The 17309-nt window shown below is 52.0% G+C and overlaps 1 protein-coding gene and 1 long non-coding RNA gene across 6 annotated transcripts in view; one reads left to right on the forward strand and one right to left on the reverse strand.

Moving 5' to 3' along the window:
• FKBP6 (FKBP prolyl isomerase family member 6 (inactive)) overlaps positions 1-10713 on the forward strand; it is a 35822-nt gene extending 25109 nt beyond the window's left edge. For 3 of the 5 annotated variants that reach the window (XM_004045551.5, XM_019031762.4, XM_063708598.1), the window contains one exon: positions 4875-5319. The gene's annotated coding sequence lies outside the window, so the exon portion shown is untranslated. The other 2 variants (XM_019031761.4, XM_055392717.2) reach the window with 2 other exon arrangements.
• Positions 7520-9825, reverse strand: LOC134758927 (uncharacterized). Its single transcript, XR_010134691.1, has 2 exons — positions 9271-9825; positions 7520-8232 (listed from the first exon to the last, which is right to left on the reverse strand). It is a non-coding gene; the product is annotated as an uncharacterized lncRNA (long non-coding RNA).
• Positions 10714-17309: the final 6596 nt, after the last annotated feature.

Consider the following 17309-nt stretch of genomic DNA (forward strand, 5'->3'; position numbering starts at 1 on the left):
GGTTCCGGGAATTGGAACAAGGATATCTTGGGGGGCATTTTCCCATCTCTCATACTCTGTTACAGATCAGCATCTGCGAGGGACTACACATCTTGCCAATGCAGAGATAACTCAGCACTCTGCATCCTCAGCATTCTCGGCTTAATCCTTTCCGTCCCAGATGAGATCATCCTGACAGCCGTCTTTCAGAACATTTCCTTTCTCGTGCTCCCTTCTGGTGGCTGGGGCCTGATGGACACAGCTCACCTCATCTTTCTGCTGTTTGTTTACTGCACTTGAGGGTTGCTGTACTGTTTACATTGTTAACAAATGCTAGGTTTGCTACAACCCCACATCAAGCAAGTCCGTTGGTGCCATTTTTCCAACAGCATGTGCTGAATTTATTTCTCTGATTTACATTTTGGTAATTATCACAGTATTTCTTTTTTTCTTCTTTTTTTTTTTGAGATAAGGTCTCACTCTGTTGTCCAGCCTGGAGCACAGTGGCACGACCTCAGCTCACTGCAACCTCTGCTTCCCAGGTTCAAGCAATTCTTCTGCCTCAGCCTCCCCAGTAGCTGGGATTACAGGCGTGCGCCACCACGCCCGGCTTATTTTTGTTATTTTTAGTAGAGACGAGGTTTTACCATGTAGTCCAGGCTGGTCTCAGACTCCTGGCCTAAAATGATCCTCCTGCCTTGGCCTCCCTAAACCTTGTTTTTAAACAAGCATGGCAGTTTGGGTGGCACTTTGACCCTTCTTTGACCATGTATCACAGCACAGTGGCAGCTGGTGGTGGTGAGCTGCAGTTGTTGGAGGAAGTGCAGCAGAGCCATGCTGTGAGGCCTGGCCCACCCCCAAAACCGGGAGGTACCTGCAGGCGCTCTTGTTCCATGTCAGCCTGGAAAGGGTGGGCTCCAGACCACTCAGCTCCATGCGCATTCTCATGGGACTAGGTGGCCAGTTGTGACAGTGGGGAAGTAATCACACTCCCTGCAGAGGGATGTGGCCAAGGGAGGAGCAGAGAGCTGGGCTGGTGGAGCACGAGGGTGGCTGTGGGAAGCGCAGCAGTCAGCATGGAGTGGCCACCAGAGAGCCAGGGCCACAGGGTGGGTGGGGAGAAGCAGGTCAGGGAGTCCCTGCAGTGAGGGTTGGCTCTGAGAAGCCGCCTGGCAGGAGTGGAAGGGGCAGGTGGAGGACCCAGCAGGCTGGAGGACTGCCGCCTTGCGGGCTGGCCAGAGTGTCACAGCAGAGTCCCAAGGGGAGAGGACTCCTCAAAAAATTTTCCCCCTCAGTTGATATTTTTGGAGATATCCAGATTAGGTTCTTAAGATTGGCTGAGTAATGCATTTTGGGAAGGGGAACCAGTTGAATGGTTTCAGGAAGGTCTTTCAATCTCCATGTTTACTATGTACAGCCTTGGTTCATCTGCTGGGATTTTGAAGAGGCAGCCATAACTTTGATCAGTGTTTTTGAAGGGCTGAGTGACCCATGCAGGGTTCCAGGGTCTTCTCACCAGATGATGTTCATGGCTGAGTTTACTCTAGTTCCCCATTGCAGGGTACAGGGAAGTGCTTGACGCTGGGGCTGTGAGGCAGGGCTGGCACACGACACCCACCGCAACCATGGGAATGGCACCTGCTGAGCCTTGATCCTCAGCTCTTCGTCCTCAGATTTCCGACAGAAACATCCTGGGCTCTGCAGCCTCCAGCCCGTGGCTCCGCGATTACATCACTCCTCTGTCTTCTCTGTTACATTTCACACCCTTCTTTGATTACTGCTTATTATGTTGTGCGATTATGGTGGACACCACTGGCATTGCTGCTTGGGTTTCTAGTTCACGGTCCCTGTGCCTTTTCCGAGGCCTGGGGCCCGCCCGCCGTGGAAGCAGCCTGGTTCGTAGGAATGGATTCAGCTGGAGTCGGCTGTGGACCTTTGTCTGTGTTCGCTGCCTCAGCCTGACTGCCGTTGTCTTTGTTGATCTCCGGACTTATTTCTCCTTGAGCCACAGATACAGCTTTTTTCTGACTTTGCACCTCTGTGTGCTACATGTATTGGGTTTTCAAAATGAAATGTGAGCTGAGCTTTCCTATGTTGGCGCATTCTCGTTTATGCTAAAGTGTTACTTTTTATTGGCTCCAATTTGAAAATTCAACTACCTGAACCTCGTGGGATCCCTTCGTCTGAAGGGAGCTTGAAGTTTATCTCCACCCATCTGCATTCATGCCTGGAAAATATTGATTTTAGGGCTTATTCCTAAAGTCATTTCATGGGACACACCCTAGATCAAAACTTTCTTTTTTCACTTGATTATTATTAAACTTGTCATTATGGACATTTTCAGACGTCTCCAAAGGTTAAAAAAAAAAACCGATAACATGATCACTACCCATGTATCATTACCCAGGCTTGACAACAATGAACATCTTTCTGCTGTTCCTGTACCCACCCTCCAATTTTTTGGTAGTACTTAATTTTGAATTATAAAAATGCTACATGCCAGTCCAGTGCAGTGGCTCACGCCTGTAATCCCAGTATTTTGGGAGGCTGAGGCAGGCAGATCAAGAAGTCAGGAGATCGAGACCATCCTGGCTAACACAGTGAAACTCCATCTCTACTAAAAATACAAAAAATTAGCTGGGTGTGGTGGCGGGCGCCTGTGGTCCCAGCTTCTCGGGAGGCTGAGGCAAGGAAGCGGCTTGAACCCGGGAGGCAGAGCTTGTCGTAAGCGGAAATCGCGCCACTGCACTCCACCCTGGGCGACAGAGCGAGACTCTGTCTCAAAAAAAAAAAAAAAGAATGTGAGTGTATATGTAACTTGTCCACAAAAAGAATTATACACTTTGTACTAGAATATATTTTTATTACATTTTGAGTGTTTTCTAAGTTAACACAAAGAGAACTACGTCGTTTTTAAGAAGTGGCTGGGGAGCATTCCATCCTGTCAGGACATGGAAGTGGTTTCCACAGTGATTAGGAGGCAGGTAGGTAGTTGGAGATGAGATAGACACACAGAAACATGGCCATGGAGCTATCCTCACGCCTGACTTTTCTGTGACAAAGTCCTATCACTGATTGTGATGGGTGTGTCTTTGCCTGAACTAGGTCATGCTAAACTGACCTCTCCAGTGGCTGTACCAGTTTGCCCTTGGTAGTGTCTGAGAGATTCCATTCCGTCACTTTGCCATCATTTGGATTGCTAGACTTTTTAATATTTGCCAGGGTGGTGTATCTCAAATAGGATCTCATCACTAGCATTAGCAGTTCCCTGACCAGGTCTCTGTTCACATGTTTCCAGACTGAGGTGGCCTTTCTGTAAATTGCCTAATTGTTTCTTTGTAACCAAACACCTTTCTGATGTTTTTAAGTTATTTTTGATAACTCTGTCATTAATTCTGTGAGTTCTATCAGTTTCACTGCATGCATCAGGCATGTGATACCATATGCAGGTAATGGTCATTTTGTCTTCTCCTCTTGTATCTTTTTTGTTTCCCCTCAGAAGACAGAGTTTCACTCTTGTCACCCAGGCTGGAGTACAGTGGCGTGATCTCGGCTCACTGCAACCTCTGCCTCCTGGGTTCAAGCGATTCTCCTGCCTCAGCCTCCCGAGTAGCTGGGATTACAGGTGCCTGCCACCACGCCCAGCTAATTTTTGTATTTTTAGTAGAAACGAGGTTTCACCATGTTGGCCAGGCTGATTTTGAACTCCTGACCTCAGGTGATCCCCCCAGCTTGGCCTCCCAAAGTGCTGGGATTACAGGCATGAGCCACCGTGCCTGGCCCTCCTCTCATGTCTTATTCAGAGCCTGATGGTGGGGTGCATGCTTCCAGAACAGTAGCGATGGGTGTGCCTCATGACCGTAATGGAGCTGCTGCTCGCTCCACCATTAAACACCATGCTGGCTTTGGCTGAGCTGTATTTTTTTCTTATCATGTTATGGAAATGTTTGTTTGTTTTTGTTTGGTTTGGTTTTTTTTTTTTTTTCTGAGACGGAGTCTCACTCTGTCACTCAGGCAGGAGTGCAGTGGTGCGATCTTGGCTCACTGCAACCTCTGCCTCCCGGGTATAAGCAATTCTCCCTGCCTTAGTCTCCCAAGTAGCTGGGATTTCAGGCACCAGCCACCACGCCTGGCTAATTTTTGTATTTTTAGTAGAGATGGGGTTTAATCATGTTGGCTAGGCTGGTCTCGAACTACTGATGTCAAGTGATCCGCCCGCCTCAGCCTCCCAAACTGCTTTGATTACAGGTGTGAGCCAATGCGCCTGGCCACCACCTCAGTCTTTACTTACTTCTGTCCCGTTGCCTGTGGTTCTGGAAGTCTGACTGGAAAGGGGTCTGTTCCTGACACCCCACCTCGTCTTCCCTCTCTCAGGTGCTGGCTCCTTTGGTTGTATTGGGGTAGGGAGGAAAGAGAAGGGAAAGGGTAGCTCACGCCTGTAATCCCAGCACTTTGAGAGGCAGAGGCAGGCAGATCACTTGAGGTCAGGAATTCGAGACCAGCCTGGCCAACATGACGAAATCCTGTCTCTACTAAAAATGCAAAAAAAAAAGTATCCAGGCGTGGTGGTGCGTGCCTGTAATCCCAGCTACTCAGGAGGCTGAAGCAGGAGAATCACTTGAACCCGGGAGGCAGAGGTTGCAGTGAGCAGAGCCTGTGCTACTGCACTCCAGCTGGGTGACAGAGTAAGGCTCTGTCTCAAAAAAAAAAAAAAAAATTTTCCCAGAGCCCATCTAGTAGGGCCACACGGTGATGGCATCTGTCTCTTGGCTCCTGTGTGGTCACCGGCCATGCACTTCCCTGACCTCAGCTGCTAGCCCTCAGCGCATGTGACTGTGACGTCGTGTGGCAGCTGCTGAGTCCTGAGATGTTTTTAATGGCTGTTTGATTCCCAGGTTCTTCACCTACCAACGAGGGGAGAGAGCTGTGGTTCTCCATCGTTGGGGGAGTGGAAGGGAGCTCCCAGTGCAGCCGTGGCAGCCACCTTCCAGGAGCAGGGGCTGGAATGTCCTGTGGCCGCATCTCTCATGGACGCGGCTGAAACGTGTTTTCACAGGTGCTGTTTTCTGTTTTCCGTGTTCGTAACAGAAGGGAGGGGAAAGCGCAGCTACTGACAAGTAGAACACTGCTACTTTTTTAAAGGCAGTTTCTTGTTTCTTTAGACGGAATTAGTCCTTGGCTTCCCTCCCAGTCCCAGCCCTGCTTCCGGCTGCGAATGTCCCTAAGTCAACACCAATAGAGATTGCTTTGTGTATTTTGTAGGGTTCTCTGTTTTGAAGACAGAATTATGTTACAAATGTTTTTGTTGTAAATAAATAAAACACTTCCTTGTCCTTGCAAGATCCAGTATAAGTGAATTGCGTGGACTCAGCTAAGCTTCCAGAGTCCCCAAGTGGGCAGGGGGAGGCCATTTGCTAGTGGGGCTGGGGCTCAAGCTCTGGAGCCAGCGGTTCTGATTCACCTGATAACAAAACGCTGCACACCAGGCTTGGGGTTCCCTAAGCCCGCTCCCAGTGTGGGGAGCTGATGCCAGCAGCTTAATGGAAAGTTGAAGCTACTTCACCCTCCTGTACCCCGACACCCCGGGCTCCCTGCCACACACAGCCCTGAGGCCACCTCACCCTCCTGTACCCCAACACCCCGGGATCCCTGCCCCACACAGCCCTGAGGCCACCTCACCCACCTGTACCCCGACACCCCAGGATCCCTGCCCCACACAGCCCTGAGGCCACCTCACCCTCCTGCACCCCGACATCCCGGGCTCCCTGCCGCACGCAGGCCTGAGGCCACCTCACCCTCCTGCACCCTGACACCCCGGGCTCCCTGCCCCACACAGCCCTGAGGCCACCACACCCTCCCGTACCCCGACACCCCAGGCTCCCTGCCGCACGCAGGCCTGAGGCCACCTCACCCTCCTGCACCCCAACACCCGGGGCTCCCTGCCCCACACAGCCCTGAGGCCACCTCACCCTCCTGCACCCCGACATCCCGGGCTCCCTGCCCCACACAGGCCTGAGGCCACCTCACCCTCCTGCACCCCAACACCCTGGGCTCCCTGCCCCACACAGGCGTCTCTGAGCCTTTCCCAGGGTCCCACGCTCCCTCATGGGGCTGAGGCAGGAGGCTCCCCTCCCCTGTTCTGCCCCACCTCTCAGCCTCCACGAGTACCCACAGCTGTGCCTCCAGGTCTCCCCCACAGTGCCCACACTGCCCCGAAGCCTTTCTCGACCCCGTGTCCCCTCTCATTACCCTCCCTGACCTTGGTCACCCTCCTTCCTCAAGGGTGCCGTCTACACTGGCTTCTCCACTCTCAGCCAGTGACTCCTTGCCCCGCTGCCGTCCCATCTCGCTGCTGATCTGCTCGGGCCGTCGGATCCAGCGGGCATTTCTTTGTCCCGATCGGACCTGACTTTACTACTCTGAAACTTCCTCCTCCCCAAGACACTGTCTTCCTTGAATTTCCAAGCTTCCAGCTCCGGGATTTCCTGGCTCCTCTTTTGGGAAGGCTGCCCATTGGTTGTACTCTCTTCACTGCCTGCCTCCCGCCACCCCAAAAACACTTCAGAGCATTTCAGATGTAACCCAGCAGCGAAGGGCTGGGAAAGGGACCCATCCAGGCCATGGGTCCTTCTCGAGGGCTGGGCGTGCTGCCTGGCCTAGGAGGCCCCCGGCCTGTGCCCCCACCTTCCAGGGCCTCACCTTCTGACAGAATCAGCTTGGAGAGCAGAAACCAAGTCCTGGGGGAGCAGGCTGCACTGCCTCTCTTTGTGGAGGAGGAGGGCGGGTGATGCCACCAGGGGACCAGGGTATCATCAAGAGGCCTCCCCTGGAAGTGCCTGCCCTCCCCCAGTGCTCCCTTCAACCCGCGTTGCTGGAGTGGTGGCTCTAGAAGAGTGGCTTTCTCAGAGGTCACCAGGAACTTGGCGATGTTTGCCACATCTACACCTCCAGACCTCATGACCACGGTCTGGCTTCATCTGGCATGAGACGCCCCTTAGTCCCTCCCGATTCAGGAAGGCCCAGACCCCACACCATACTCTGCCTGCTGCTGAGCCCTGCATCAGCCACCAGCACTGTCACCTGCCCAGCTGTCTCTTTTCAGCCTTCTCTAACATGCCTATACAGCCAGAACAGTCTTTTTAAAAGTTTGTCAACCCCGTCAAAAAGTGGGCAAAGGACATGAACAGACACTTCTCAGAAGAAGACATTTATGCAGCCAACAGACACACGAAAAAATGCTCATCATCATGAAAATATCATCATCATCTCTGGCCATCAGAGAGATGCAAATCAAAACCACAATGAGATACCCTCTCACACCAGTTAGAATGGCCATCATTAAAAAGTCAGGAAACAACAGGTGCTGGAGAGGATGTGGAGAAATAGGAACACTTTTACACTGCTGGTGGGACTGTAAACTAGTTCAACCATTGTGGAAGACAGTGTGGCAATTCCTCAAGGATTGAAAACTAGAAATAACATTTGACCCAGCCATCCCATTACTGGGTATATACCCAAAGGAATATAAATCATGCTGCTATAAAGGCACATGCACACGTATGTTTATTACAGCACTATTCACAATAGCAAAGACTTGGAACCAACCCAAATGTCCATCAGTGATAGACTCAGGGTAGGCTGACCTTTGCTGAGCAGATCCGGCAATAGGTGGTGACATAACCCACTCCTTGCTTTCTGGGCAAGCCTGGTGGCCCCAGGGAACTTCATCACCCACCTTGGCCCCCTGCCTATGGCCTGAGCCTGGGTGCCAGGGCGCTGCTGAGAAGGGCACTTGGCCTCTCTCTGCCACCCAAATGCTAGACACAGTCCCCAGGAAAGGGCACTGGGGGCCGACACAGAGACCACCCTTGCCCTCCAAGAGTAGGAAAGGCGGCGGGCACGGTCACAGGCAGTCCTCCAGGCACAGTGGCAGGAGCCCGGAAATGATGGCAGCCAGCCCCTCTTGTCTGCAGAGGGGAGCCCTAGGGGGCCCTGAGCCTCCGGGGAAAATCAGTGCTAGAGGCCCCTTCTTTTACGGGCTCAGGAACCGGGCTGGTGCGGGGAAGAGGTGGAGCTGCTTTCCCGGCACCTGCTCTCTCCTGGCAGGTGAAGAAGCTTCCCTTAAGCACTCTGACTGCTGTGACCACCGCAGTCGTGATAAGGGCACAGTAATGCTCAGCAGAGGGACTTCACCCACGGCGACCGCTAAGCCAGTGTGTGTGTGTGTGTGTGTGTGTCCAGGAGGCAAACACTCTAGAAAGAGACAGAAATGTCAAATGTCAGCAGATAAATAACAATATATAATATATATAATATAAATATTGTAATAAACCAAAAAGTGTTTCATCTTATATATGTGATATTCTTTAATTCCCAACCATTCAAACTGAAAGTGCAGCTGAGGCTGGGCACAGTGGCTAACGCCCGCAATCCCAGCACTTTGGGCGGCGAAGACGGGAGGATTGCTTGAGCCCGGGAGTTTGAGACCAGCCTGGGCCACAGAGTGAGACCTCATCTCTCTATATTTTTTTAAATAACAAAATTTTTTTTGTTTTTTGTTTTGTTTTGAAACAAGGTCTCACTCTGTGGCCCAGGCTGGAGTGCAGTGATGCGATGTCAGCTCACTGTAATCTCCACCTCCTGGGTTCAAGCAATTCTCCCACCTCAGCCTCCCGCGTAGCTGGAACTACAGGCATGCGCCACCACACCCAGCTAATTTGTGTGTGTGTGTTTTTTGGTAGAGATGGGGATTTCACCTTGTTGGCCTGGCTGGTCTTGAACTCATGACCTCAAGTGATCCGCCCACCTCGGGCTCCGAAAGTGCTGGGATTACAAGTGCGAGCCACGGCGCCCGGCCAGAAAATATTGTTAAAAATAAAAATGAAAGCCAGGCACATTGGCTCACACCTGTAATCCCAGCACTTTGGGAGGCTGAGGTGGGTGGATCACGAGGTCAGGAGTTCAAGACCAGCCTGGCCAACATGGTGAAAACCCGTCTCTACTAAAAATACAAAAAATAGCTGGGTGTGGTGGCGGGTGCCTGTAATTCCAGTTACTCAGGAGGCTGAGGCAGGGGAATTGCTTGAACCCAGGAGGCGGAGGTTGCAGTGAGCCAAGATCGCACCACTGCACTCCAGCCTGGGTGACAGAGCAAAACTCCATCTTGGGGAAAAAAAATGGAATTAATAAAAATATAAATGTGCTGTGGAGGGGCATTGGTGTGGGGGGGCTTGAGTCAAATCTCCATTGTCCCGTCCTGCCCCTCTTCCCGCTCCCTCCTGCTGAGCTTACCCCACTGCTCAGGTCAAGGCAGAACGGCCCCTCTAGTTAGCAGAACCATTCAGACCCAGTCGCCTCCCAAAAAGGGAAAAAGCTTGGGGGTGCTGGAGGTTTAGTAGCTGCTTTTGGAGAAATCCCAAAGACAGGAGCAGCACCAGGAGGCCAGTCTCTGGAAAACAAGTACAGTGGAAAAGGTAGATTCTGGAAAAGGGGCCATATGGCATCCCAGAAAGAGCCCTGAACTTTCTCCTGCCAGGTGACAGCCCCAGCATCACTGCAGTGGCGCCCATGAGGGCTGTCCCAAGGGAGCTTCTGTCACTCTGTGCTGGGCGTGCTGTGGGTGCTCGAGGAGTGCCAGTGGAGTGTGAAGTCGCTGACGCTGACCTTCATGTGGGCTCTCACATTGAGGTAGGCGATGAGATGGAGAAGTCTCAGAGGTGGCTGGAGTCGCGGTCTGTTCCTGAACAGGCTTGCCAAACTTGGGTTGGTTGGTTTTTTTCAAAACGCCTCCTACACAGGTCAAGAGACCGCCACACACACAGTGTGGACCTCAGTACCCTCCACACAAGGTACAGGAAAGTCACTTATCAGCCAGGCATGGTGGTTCACGCCTGTAATCCCAGAGCTTTGGGAGGCCAAGGCGGGAGGATTGCTTGAGCCCAGGAGTTTGAGACCAGCCTGGGCAATATAGGAAGACCTTGTCTCTATAAAAAAAAATTGTTTTAATTAGCCAGGGGTCGTGGCGTGTGCCTGTGGCCTGGGTACTCGGGAGGCTGAGACAGAAGGGTCACTTGAGCCCAGGTGGTTGAGGCTGCAGTGAGCTATGATCGTGCCACTGCACTCCAGCCTGGGCGACAGACCGAGACCCTGACTCAAAAAAAAAAAGGTCGTTTATCTCCACCTGCTGCCCAGCCCCTGAGCCAGACTCTGTCCTGCTGCCCCTCCTCCCCACAGCCCCATCCGACTGGTCTCTGAGGCCTTGGGCTTTGTGGCTTTAGGTACCCACTCCTCCTTTCCATCTCCCTGCCCTGCCCGGATGGGATGCTAACACTTCTCACCTAGATTGATTACTGCCAAACTGTCCCCACAGCCTCCCCTCTCCACCTGCCAGCCCTGCCTCCCGCCAGCTGGAAGTCCTTCAGTCGCCTCAGTAGCCTTTGAGACCAAGTTCAAACTCTCTATTTAGCACAGAAGCCCACCCGCTACCCCCCACAACAGCTGCTCTCTGCCTTCCAGCCGCACTGAACCACTGCGGGTCCTGAATGTCCACAGCGGCCACCCCCACCCCGTGCCTTCCCGCCAGCGGCTCGATCCTCCTGGACTGCATCTCCGCCTCTTTCCAAAACAGCAGAGGCCCCACAGTTCACAAGCTTCAGGGGGCAGGACCCAGGAGTCCAGGCACCATTGCCCCAGCAGCCATGGAAAAGGGGCCCCTCAGCACAGGAGTGAACTCTTTCCCAGTCCAAACAAAACTACAGGAACTCTCCTCTTTGCCTGGTATTAAAATATTCCTTTCTCATGTTTTCAAAGAAATATTTTCATTTCCTTATACAAAAACCACGCATAGAAGGTAGTTAAAAATACATGCATAGGCCCGGCACGGTGGCTCACACCTGTAATCCCAGCACTCTGGGAGGCCGAGGCAGGCAGATCACCTGAGGTCAGAAGTTCGAGACAAGCTTGACCAATATGATGAAACCCCATCTCTACTAAAAATACAAAAATTAGCCAGCGTGGTGGCATGGGCCCGTAATCCCAGCTAGTCAGGAGGCTGAGACAGGAGAATCGCTTGAACCCAGGAGGTGGAAGTTGCAGTGAGCCGAGATTGCGCCACTGCACTCCAGCCTGGGCAACAAGAGCAAAACTCTGACTCAAACATACACACACACACACACACACACATACACACACACACACACACAAACCTGGACAGAAAAAAACAGCTGAAGCTCCACCTCCTCCTCCGGGCAGCCTTCTTTGACCACCATCCAGGTTGGTGGTGGCCCCTGGAGTGTGCCAGGTCACACTCCTGCCACGGGACCCCAGACAGGCCTGCAGGCTGCAGTTCTGAAGACAGTCACCAACCCAGGGAAGTGCCGGGGGACACATGGAGTGAACAAAGTCATGCTCTGTGGCTTTTCTCCACCGGGGGCAACGGGGCTCCCTCCTTTGATGCTGTTTGTGGCCCTCAGATCCGATGACACCCTCAGGTGCACCTGCGCATTGCCAGACACACAGAGGGGGTGTCGGGAGAGCCCCAGGGCCTCCGAAAGCAACCCGTTGGCTAGAAATGCAGGGAGGTTTTGAAACATAGTTGTGAATAATTGTCAGAAAAACCACAGTTGAGGCCAGGCACGATGGCTCGTGCCTGTAATCCCAGCACTTTGGGAGGCCAAGGCAGGTGGATCACTTGAGGTCAGGAGTTCAAAACCAGCCTGGCCAACATAGTGAAACCCCGTCTCTACTAAAAATACAAAAATTAGCCAGGCTTGGTGGTGTGCACCTGTAGTCCCAGCTACTCGGGAGGCTGAGGCAGGAGAATCGCTTGAACCCGAGAGGTGGAGGTTGCAGTGAGCGGAGATCACACCATTGTACTCCAGCCTGGGTGACAGAACCAGACCCTGTCTAAAAAAAAGAAAAATCACAATTGACTGGAAGAATTGAAACCCTAAGCCGTGTCACCTACCTCTTCTACGTCCCCTAACCAATTTGGGTCCCTAACCCAGGTTGGTTTTTGTTTTGTTTTGCTTTGTTTTTGAGACAGGGCCTCACTCTGTCACCCAGGCTGGAGTGCAGTGGCAGGATCTCTGCTCACTGCAACCTCTGCCTCCCAGGTTCAAGCGATTCTCATGCCTCAGCCTCTTGAGTAGCTGGGATTACAGGTGTCCGCCACCATGCCCGGCCAATTTTTATATTTTTAGTAAAGACGCGGTTTCACCAAGTTGCCCAGGCTGATCTTGAACTTCTGACCTCAGGTGATCCACCTGCCATGGCATCCCAAAGTGCTGGGATTACAGGCATGAGCCACCGCGCCCAGCCCCCAACCCAGTTTAGAGGAGGAGCCATCACAGGGGGCACCCCTGGCCCTCATGGACACTGTGCACCTCTGCCTGGGCCAGGCACCTCCATCCCCTCTTCACACACACACGTGGCCCTGCCTCCTGGCAGCAGCTCCTCAAAGGGCAGTGGAAGGTCCACTTGCCCCACCCCACCTGGCATTTGGACTATAAAGCAGGCGCCTAGATGGGCGACCCTGTGTGGACACAGCCCATAGCTCACAGCCATCAATAGCACAGTGTTCCACAGTGCGTACAAAGAGCCTCACTCCGGCTCCATGGAATAGACGTGAAAGTCACCGAGGTGCGTTTCCAACCTCAGAATTACTCAGCAGCCCTTTCCTGCGTCACTGGCTCCTTTTTGATTCTGCAAGGAGGCCCTTCCCAGCTTCCCTCTTGACGCCCACATCCCCCTTCCCTTCCAGGCAGCCCCACGCCTCTCCAGGCCCAGAGAAAATAAAAGCCACCAGGCGGGAAATAAGCCCTCCCACGGGCCAAAGACCCCTTCCCTCACACCTCCTCCTACTCCTGAATCTTCACCCACCCTCACTGCCTCCTCTGGGTCCTTGAGGGGCAGACATGCCTCTTCCTCTGTGCCAGTGACACTGGCCCCACCGGCTCCATTGCCATCCTCTACCTGCAAGCACAGCCCCGTGCCTCCTTCCAAATGTGACAGTCCTCCAAGCCTGCCTCTTCCTCTCACCCAGAGCCAGATCCATTCATTTTATTCCACTTATTTATGTCCTGAAAATGTAATCCATTCACACAATTCAAAACTGAGGTTCAACAAGTGCCCTCCCACTCATCCTTGTGTCTCACCCATTCTAGGCCCTTCTCACTGTTAGCATTTTCTTAGTCATGCCTCAAGGAGAGTGAGTGACTTTTTTTTTTTTTTTGGATACGGAGTTTCACTCTTGTTGCCCAGGCTGGAGTGCAATGGCATGATCTCGGCTCACTGCAACCTCCGCCTCCTGGGTTTAAGCGATTCTCCTGCCTCGGCCTCCTGAGTAGCTGGGATTACAGGCATGCACCACCACACCCGGCTAATTTTTTGTATTTTTAGTAGAGAGCAGGTTTCTCCATGTTGGTCAAGCTGGTCTCAAACTCCCGACCTCAGGTGATCCACCCGCCTCGGCCTCCCAAAGTGCTGAGATTACAGGCGTGAGCCACTGTGCCCAACCCAATTTATATATTTTTTTTAATGGAGTCTAGCTCTGCTGCCCAGGCCAAAGCGCAGTGACGCAATAATAGCTCACTGCAGCCTCAAACTCCCAGGCTCAAGTGATCCTCCCACCTCAGCCTTCCAAGTAGCTGGGACTAGAACTGTGCACCACCACACCAGGCTAATTTATTTTATTTTACTTTTTGGAGAGATGAGGTCTTGCTATGTTGTCCAGGCCGGTCTCAAACTTTTGGCCTCAAGCAGTCCTCCTGCCTCAGCCTCCCAAAGTGCCAGGACTACAGGCGTGAGCCACTGCACCCAGCTGAGATCAGGTGAGCAATTTTTACATGACAATATCTTTATATATTCTTCCCTATTTAAAAAAAAAATTGAGGGCTGGGTGCGGTGGCTCACGCCTGTAATCCCAACACTTTGGGAGGCTGAGGCAGGCGGATCACGAGGTCAGGAGATCGAGACCATCCTGGCTAACACAGCGAAACCCCCATCTCTACTAAAAATACAAAAAATTAGCCAGGCATGGTGGCGGGCATGTGTAGTTTCAGCTACTCAGGAGGCTGAGGCAGGATAATGCCGTGAACCCGGGAGGCAGAGCTTGCAGTGAGCCAAGATCACGCCACTGCACTCCAGCCTGGGCGAGACAGCGAGACTCCAGCTCAAAAAAAAAAAAAAATTGAGATACTGGCTGGGCACAGTGGCTCACACCTATCATCCTGGCACTTTGGGAGGCCAAGGCAGGAGGATCATTTGAGGCCAGGAGTTCGAGGCTGCAGTGAGCCATGATTGCACCACTGCATTCCAGCCTGGGCAACAGAGCAAGATTCTGTTTCAAATAAATAAATAAAATGAGATATTCACATACCCTGAATTTTACTCTTTTAAGGTATACAATTCAGGGAGTGTGTTTTTTAAGTACAGTGCAACTATCACCCTAATTCCAGAATATTTTCATCACCTCAAAAAGAAACCCTCACCCCACAACAGTCACTCCCCAACTCTGACTCCAGATATACTTTTTTTTTTTTTTTTGATACAGAGTCTCCCTCTGTCGCCCAGGCTGGAGTGCAGTGGCACAATCTCAGCTCACTGCAGCCTCTGCCTCCTGAGTTCCAGTGATTCTCCTGCCTCACTCTCCCGAGTAGCTGGGATTACAGGCACACGCCACCACGCCCGGCTAATTTTTTATTAGTAGTAGAGACGGGGTTTTTATCATGTTGACCAGGGTGGTCTCGAACTCCAGACCTCAAATGATCTGCCCGCCTCTGCCTCCCAAAATGTTGGGATTACAGTCATGAGCCACCGCGCCCGGCCCAGATTTGCCTTTTCTATGGTTCATAGAAATGGAATCATATTTGGCCAGACACAGTGGCTCATGCCTGTAATCCCACCAGTTTGGAAGGCCGAGGTAGGTGGATCACCTGAGGTCAGGAGTTTGAGACCAGCATGACCGACATGGTGAGACCTCATCTGTACTAAAAATACAAAAATTAGCTGGGTGTGGTGTTGGGCGCCCGTAATCCCAGCTACCTTGAGGCAGGGCGTGGGGGGTTGAGGCATGTGAATCACTTGAACCCAGAGGACAGAGCTTTCAGTGAGCCAAGATTGCACCACTGCACTCTAGCCTGGGTGACAGAGCCAGACTGTTTCAAAAAAAAAAAAAAAATTGAATCATTAAATATGTAGACTTTTGTGTCTGGCTTCTTTCACTTAGCACAATACTGTCCAGGTTCATCCATGTCCATATGTCATTCTGTCATTCCTTTTTTTCTTTTTCTGAGATGGAGTCTCACTCTGTCGCCCAGACTGGAGTGCAGTGGCACGATCTCAGCTCACTGCAACCTCTGCCTGCCAGGTTCAAGCAATTCTCTTGCCTCAGCCTCCAGAGTAGCTGGGACTACAGGCGCCCACCACCACACCCGGCTAATTTTTTGTATTTTTATTAGAGACAGGGTTTCATCATGCTGGCCAGGCTGGTCTTGAACTCCTGGCCTTGTGATCCACCCACCTTGGCCTCCCAAAGTGCTGGGATTACAGGCATAAACCACTGCACCTGGCACCCCCCCAGCTTTTTTTTTTTTTCTTTTTTAAGAGGGTCTCACTGTGTCACCCCGGCTGGAGTGCAATGATGCAATCATAGCAGACTCCAGCCTCAACTTCCCCGGCTCAAGCCATCTTCCTGCCTCAGCCTCCCAAGTTGCTGGGACCACAGCCACGTGCCACCACGCCCGGCTAATTTTTGTATTTTTCGTAGAGACAGGTTCTCCCGATGTTGCCCAGGCTCGTCTCGAACTCCTGGGCTCAAGCAATCTGCTTGCCTCAGCCTCCCAAAGTGTTAGGATTACAGGTGTGAGCCACCACGCCCAGCCTGTCATTCTTTTTTATGGCTGAATAATATTGCATTATATGGCGCTACTCAACATCTTTTATCTGTTCATTCGTTGGTGAACATTTGGCATGTTTGCACTTTTTGCCTTTTATAAAGCTCCTATGAACATTTGTGTATGTTTTTATTTAAACACTTATTTTCAGGCCGGGCGTGGTGGTTCACACCTTTAATTCCAGTACTTTGGGAGGCTGAGGCAGGTGGACTACCTGAGGTCAGGAGTTCGAGACCAGCCTGGCCAACATGGTGAAAACCCCATCTCTACTAAAAATACAAAATTTAGCTGGGAGCGTTGGTGGGCGCCTGTAGTCCCAAGCTACTTGGAAGGCTAAGGCCAGAGAATCGTTTGAATCTGGAAGGTGGAGGTTGCAGTGAGCCGAGATCTCGCTACTACACTCCAGCCTGGGTGACAGAGCGAGACTCCATCTCAAAAAAAAAAAAAAAAAAGGCAGCTGGGATGTTTTTTTGAGACACGACCTTGCACTGTTGCCCAGGCCAGAGAGCAGTGACGTGATTATAGCCCACTGCAGCCTCGAACTCCTGGGCTCAAGTGATCCTCCTTCCTCAGCCTCCTGGGTAGCTGGGACTACAGGCTGCCACCACCACCCCTGGCTAATTTCTATATTTTTTGTAGAGATCATGTTGCCAGGCTGGTCTCAAATTTCTTGGCTCAAACAATCCTCCCACCTTGGCTCTCAAAGTGCCGGGATTACAGGCATGAGCCGCCACACCCGGCCACAGCTGGGATTTTGATAGGGATTGCGTTCAATCTGTAGATCACTTCTGAAGTAATGAAATTTTAATAATATTAAGTCTTTTAATCCATGAACATGATTTCCTTCCATTTATTTAGGTCTTCTTTAGTTTCTTTCAATGATGTTTGTAGTTTCTTTTTCTTTTGGAGATGGAGTCTTGCTCTGTCACCCAGGCTGGAGTGCAGTGGCATGATCTTGGCTCACTGTAACCTCCGCCTCCCGGGTTCAAGCGATTCTCATGCCTCACCCTCCCGAGTAGCTGGGATTACAGGTGCGCACCACTGTACCCGGCTAATATTTGTATTTTTAGTAGAGAAGGGGTTTCACCATATTGCTCAGGCTGGTCTCGAACTCTTGACCTCAGATGATCCGCCCACCTCGGCCTCCCAAAGTACTGGGTTTACAGGCGCGAGCCACTGCGCCCAGCCTTATCTTTTCTTCCACACAGATGCTTCGTCTTGGGTAAACTCCTCGACTCCCAAGGCCCCAGCCTCCATCTTTACCTCAGAGCCTCCTGAACCTGCTCCTCCAGCCTCACCTTCCTCCAGCCTCACCTTCCTCCAGCCTCACCGCTCCTCCCTGGACCTGCAGCTCCGCACCCCCGGAGGCCTCAGAACTACCTCTTCCGGGGCCTCAGAACTACCCCTTCCGGTTTCTCCTGCGTAACCTTCCGCCTA

This window comes from Gorilla gorilla, chromosome 6, assembly GCF_029281585.2.
Source record: "Gorilla gorilla gorilla isolate KB3781 chromosome 6, NHGRI_mGorGor1-v2.1_pri, whole genome shotgun sequence".
In the NCBI taxonomy this organism is placed as follows: Eukaryota; Metazoa; Chordata; class Mammalia; order Primates; family Hominidae; genus Gorilla; species Gorilla gorilla.